The sequence below is a fragment of the Nelusetta ayraudi genome, unplaced genomic scaffold (assembly GCF_046127955.1).
Source record: "Nelusetta ayraudi isolate G7.1 ecotype Tasmania unplaced genomic scaffold, CSIRO-AGI_Nayr_v1 ptg000135l, whole genome shotgun sequence".
Taxonomy (NCBI): domain Eukaryota; kingdom Metazoa; phylum Chordata; class Actinopteri; order Tetraodontiformes; family Monacanthidae; genus Nelusetta; species Nelusetta ayraudi.
Window position 1 is genome coordinate 11,146,123 of NW_027466185.1, and position 6,000 is coordinate 11,152,122.

The following is a 6,000-nucleotide window of genomic DNA, read 5'->3' on the forward strand; positions in this document are numbered from 1 at the left end:
CCTGCAAGTTTTGCCTGTTTGTTTTTTGTTTTTGTTTTTTAAAAAAAGGGTTCTTCCCCATTGAAATTGTTTTGTATCGGCCGTGCGAAATAAATCCAGTGGATTTGGGAGAAGTTCCTCCTGGCTCTTCCTGAGGCGGTGAGCGGAAAAGCCTCGTGTGCGGGGAGGAATTTGTGTATAGACCATTTGGCCACGCGGCATTTGCAATCTCTTGCTTATGCTACGGACCTCCGTGTTATGCAACGAGCTAAATCAAGGTTATAATAACTGCAAATTCAAGTAGAGACAATATTTACCACCGCAGCCAATCACAATCTCTGAGCGGCCTTCAGTTTCCGCTCGGCATTGCGCTGGTTTTCTCACCAGTGCGGCTCTTAGCCTTGTGAGGCTGATCTCGACCTTCTCGATCTGAGACCCTTTGACTGCTCGCAAGCCGTCGTTACACCTGCGTGTCATCATCATAGCTGTATCGTCATCGTGGTCCGTCTGCCTCGCTTTGCATGTTATCAAACAGCCGATTGATAAAAAAAAAAAGGCTTTTGGGTTTCGCGCCTTTGCACCCCCCCCCCCCCCCCCCCCGGTGACCCGGGTTAAAAGTATGTCCAATAAAAGAAACTGGTTTACTCAACAGACCTCTCCACTATCCTTGACACATATCCACAGGTCCGGGGGTCAAAGAGCGCTGATAAACTTGGAGGATTACAGTAACTGTCAACCCTCACTCGGGCGCGTTATGAAAGTGTCTCCTGGCGAAACATTCCAGACATACTTTGAACAAAACTTTGGCCCAATTCCCAAAACGTCTGTCAGTGTGCAGCCACAGCCCCTCGTGCCCCCCCCCACATACAGCTAGTGCACGACACGCTCGCTGCACCGCTGCAGCTGCACCGGGGGGCCCCGAGGACTGGCTGTTCCTCCGGTCCCATCTCGTGAGAGAGCAGAGATCACACAGAGAGATGTGAGCAGAGTGGAGCGGTGCAGCCAAGGCAGGGAGCGGAACGCAAAAAAAAAAAAAATGCAAAAAATCAAGGCGCTCCCACCGCGTCTGGCTGAGATCACGTTGATAAAAGTCAGTAAAGAGCTAAAAATAAATGCTTTATGCCACAAAAGACCTTCCAGTCGGCGCTCTCAGTCTTTCATGTGAGGTAGGTCAACAATGCTAGAAACAGGAAATTCAGTGTGCAAGAGTTTCCTTGATGCAGCTCATGATCAAAGTCTGCAGATTGTAAGAAGTCATTTTTTAGGGGGTGGGGGGTGTTCTGTACACCGTGATTGTAACAACTGGTTATTTGCATTACTGTTGTCTTTCTACAGGCTTCAGCCAGTCCGCCCATTCTGACCTCTGACCCCTGATGTCATCAACAAGGCATTTTCCTCCACACGTCTGCCACTCAATGGATATTTTCTCTTTTTGAGACAGCTCTCTGTGAACCCGACAGACGAATCCCTCGTTTCTAGCTTACTTCGAAACTTGGGCAAGTTTGCAGAAAAAAGATGGAACCAAAAAAACCTAAGTTGGTGGCGTTCTTACCAAGTGGTTGGAGCAGATTGTTTAGGTGGTGCAGCGTCTACGAAGACCATTAATGTACAGCCCTGCGGCAGTGGTGGAGGATGCAGACTGTAGCCGGCGTCAGCGGTTAGCGACATGCTCTGGCCTCCTTTCACGGATGAGACCCAGGAATATTTTTCTCAACGTGCACCCGCAGCCGTTTTCCTGCACGTTATGGGAAAACCAGAAACACAGCGGCAGCGTAAACAGCCATCGTGCAAATTCAATGTTTGCAACCTTTTCAGCAAACTGTCTCCCAAAGCCGTGCATCTGCTCTTTTTCCACATATGTCAAAACTTTCTTTCGCAAATTAGATTACTTCTCACATTTGTGCTTTTCCATCACTCTTTTCCAATGCCACACAAACCCAAAAGCTGCTCATCTTATATACAATATATATTGCTGTTTTCATCCTGTGGCGGTTTACGGAAACTGGACTTACAAATTAATGTCTGACTCATTATTTAACTCAAGTGTCGGAATGCATATTTAGATATTATGCATAATATAGATATTCAGAACAATGTCTGACTAAATCTGCAAAGCTTTTTACAGCATTACTGCATCAAAACTAGAGGTTTTCAGTCCATATTCTGATATGAGCACTTTGTCGGAGAGGCAGCAGCAGGGCCTGCTGGATGTCGTTTCAACATGCTGTCCAAGAGGGGGAATTTCAAGCGACAAAAAACCGCTGAAGCAAACAAATACCCCAGTGAAGGTCTCTTTCTTTATCCTGTTGTGCAAACTCGGTGTCTTGAAAGCAGTTTCGCGGTCCGCGGTGCTGAGCTAAACTTTTACTCATCCGTGTGAAGCCCGGAGTCGTGTAAACAAGGCGCTCGCAGCCTCGCAGATTTAATTATGCGTTTGTCTGCCTTTTTGCCCAGACGCACTTCCCGCAGGTACCAGCTCCTCTGCTGCAAGTGTGAGAGGAGCCCCAAACACCAACTCTGCCTGTTATCACAAACCACAAACTTCTGTAAACACACGCGCGCGTGCACGCACACACAAAAGAAGAGTGTTTACACGCGGCGCTATCGCTGCATCATCGCTGACCCTCAGCTCCTCGCTCTCGCTGCCACTCCGACTGGCATCTCCAAAAAAACAAAAAAAAAAACAATGAAGACAAACAAAACTGAAACAAGATTGTGTGCACCTGCAGCGCGGCCCCCGGCTCGCCGTTCCCAAACATAGCCGAATGCTCTGTCAACAGCCGGTGAGTCAGCTGTCAACTAAACACATCCTCAGACATCTCAAACCCAAACAACACGGTCGATTATCGTAAAAACCGAAACGAACAGCCGCTCGAGAGTGATATCTGACTGAAGATGTGGCACGTAGAATGACTGTCAGGGGTGGGGGAGTGGAGGGAGGGGTTGCATAATGTGAACTTCAGGAAGCTTTGTCTTCTGTGTTGCAGGAATAGTTTGACATTGGAGGAAGCGTAGCTCTTTACGGGAAAGTCTCGTCCTCGACTGTGAAATTTGCAGGTGGAAGTCAAAGGAATTAAACCCCTAGTGGCCAAGACTTGTCATAACGATAACAATGGATTTAAGATTCTGCAGTGGAATTTTTTAAAAACAAGTGGAAATTGCTGCTAAAATTCAAAGGTTGTTCATTTGTCACCCTGAACTGCAGCTTAGTTGTCCAACAATCCTCGGAGCTCGCCAGTATGTTTAGCCCGCTGTTTACAGCCTCCTGTCAGAACGCTGGGTTGCAGCTTCCTGCTGGGACTGATGCTGCGTTGGGCCTGGAGTGCAGTCACTAACTGGCAAGAGGTATCAGTGGACTCAGTGATGTCACAAAGCACATATTTCTAGAACTGTGTATTTAGGTGTATAACTTCTAAATAATGTTTGTTTCTGGGGCTGGACAGGCTAGGGACAGAATTTGTTGAAAGAGAATGTGGATAATAAGATACTGTGTTGTCTCACGGCCATGTGTGTCTACGAGAGGCTGACATCTCTTTTTGCTGCAGTCTCCAACTTTTTAAGAGTTTCAGCCTGACTTGTCTGCTGGACCCCGATGTATCATCTGACCCTCAGAGCCTCATCCTGCATCCGACCAACACTGACTGGCTGCTACGGAGGCTGCAGGGGGGACCAGGCACAAGAGATAGGAGCAAAGGAGGTCGGGGGTCACACGTGAGACGTCTTATTTATCCTTCCATTCCTGCTTCTGGCAGCTGCGACCGAACGTGACAGCTGCAACATGTGGCGACCGTCACTGTACCATCTGCAGAGCCGCAGGTGGCGCAGCGTCGGAGAGCAGGTGTGACCTCTGGCTGTGACATTACGGAACGATTAAAGGGCTGTTTTGGTTTGGTTTGGATTGAAGTGGGAAATACACAAGGCAATTGTTTGGGTGGAGATGAAAATAATGGAAGAAAAGAAAGAGAAAAAGTGCACTGCTTTGTAGTCGTCATCTGATAACGGACACTTTTTCAAAACAGCATAAAGTGTAAAAACTTATCTGTGTGTAAACACCAACCAGTGTGTTCCATAATACCCAACCGTTGCGGTGGAGTGGCGCACGCAGCATATTTCTATGTCAGAAGGACGACCAAGTGTAAGCGTGAAAGTTCTGTTATTAAAGCACCAAAGGAAATTAATCATCCAAGGACGGAGCTGTGAGGTCACAGTCATGTTAACTCACAGCAATGGCATAATATGTCGTGTTACAGTCAGATTCACAGTGACATCTCAGGACACACTGGCTGATGTATGCGTGTTCTAATCAAATGTGAGAAGAAAGAGTGAAGAAGAAAACAATATGCGACGACGGCCGTGCTGGAATTAACACGTCTGAAACACTTCCCCGCTCTTTATTGGCATCCTGTTTAAAACTCACAATACGAATTACAACACTTGGTTGCTGTATTGTATTATCATCCCGTGACATTTCCATGTAGTTTCATCATAACTCGTGCTTAGTGAGTCCGGATGCTGGGCAGGATTTGTTTCGCTCCCCGTCAGACCCGTTTCATTTAGCGGCCAGTTCGGCCACCACTCGTCCTCCTCCTCCAGCTGTCGACGGAAACGGAGTCCGCCGCTGCTGGACCATCCGGCCTCGAGGGAGAGCGAGTGAAAGCAATGAGCTCGGTCGGATGGTTTGCATCCCGGCTAACCGCTGAGCGGGAGCCGCGGCGGCGTGCCGACAGAACCACTGAACCTGTTTGCCTGGTTTCACAAAACACACAAAACCGTAAATCACCTGCAAATCGTGTAATTAACGAGTGACGCACGCTTGCCATAAGAGACGGTAGCAGACTTCAGTGTCGGAGGCTTGTCGGGATTTGTTCCCCGCGCCAATTTACAGCAGATTTATCATTTACTCCTCTGCCAGATGTAACAGGACATTCCAGCCTGTACTTCAAATTAAAATCCCTACATGTTAAAGACCTGCAGTGCTGTTAGATGGGTTGTTAGTCATTTCATTTATGACGTGGCAGTCCAGGCATTTCACACCTTTATTTATTTTCACAATTCTTTATTCTTCCCCCTCTCTTGACGGAAGGAGGAGAGCTCCACTTTAACATTCCTAAATACGGGAAGAGGTGCAATCTGAGCCGCGAATTAAGGACTCGGATGAGGAGGAGGTGGGAGCGGAAGTGATTATGGCATTCCGACGCACTTATCAATGCGCCGCTTGTATTTGTTTAGCTGAGTGTATCCTGTCCGCTTCCCCCTCCTGAGTCCTCGTCGCAACCTGCTGCAGCTCTTTATCTCGCAAGTAAAACACCTCGTATCAAACCTCGGGCCGGTGCAATGCACACATCCGGACACGTCCACGTAAATTTCCCTTTGCTGCTCGCTTGCCAAAAGCCACAGACGAGGAGGACGCAAACACACGCAAACTCGCAGCGGTGAGGAGGACTGAGGCCTTCAGGCTTCTCAGGGACTCAGTGCACTTTGTTGACAGATGCCGTTTGTGTGTCGGGATCTGACGGGGAGAATTTCAAAGTTGCAGGAAGTGAAAGAGCAGTGAAGAGGAAAAAGAACCGTTTAAAAACTCCTGGAACTATTTATTAGCGTTATTCCATAAAGCCTTTGAACATGTATTCAGAAAAACATGGCATTAGGAAATGTTTTTGTAATGACTTCCTGTAATTTGCTCTGCGTGTGCTTTTCACAAAAAGAAAATTGCATCTACAGCAAAAAAGGAAATGCAAAACTCTTTCTTTCTTTAGCTTCTGATCTCTCTTAAGCCAGAGATGTACTGGTGTCCTTGTGTGACATCACAAGGGACAACATTTCCAGAACTGGGTGTTTTGGCGCACACTTACTAGAAAGTGTTGCCAACAATAGAAGAATTTACCTTTGCCGTGATGTGGGTACTTTGTGACTGTAGAAAGACATTTTATTGCTTTGATGCGCTGATTTTTGTGAACCTTTCATTTTGTCATGACTGCATAAAACAACAAACCATTAGCTATCTATTTTCATCATTTTAAT

At 47.1% G+C, this 6,000-nt stretch overlaps 1 protein-coding gene across 1 annotated transcript in view; it reads right to left on the bottom strand.

The window, feature by feature from the left end:
• The window catches only part of ncdn (neurochondrin), a 327,405-nt gene extending 321,944 nt beyond the window's left edge, over positions 1-5,461 (bottom strand). The window contains exon 1 of the mRNA XM_076011783.1: positions 5,457-5,461. The gene's annotated coding sequence lies outside the window, so the exon portion shown is untranslated. The remainder of the gene's footprint in view (positions 1-5,456) is intronic.
• Positions 5,462-6,000: the final 539 nt, after the last annotated feature.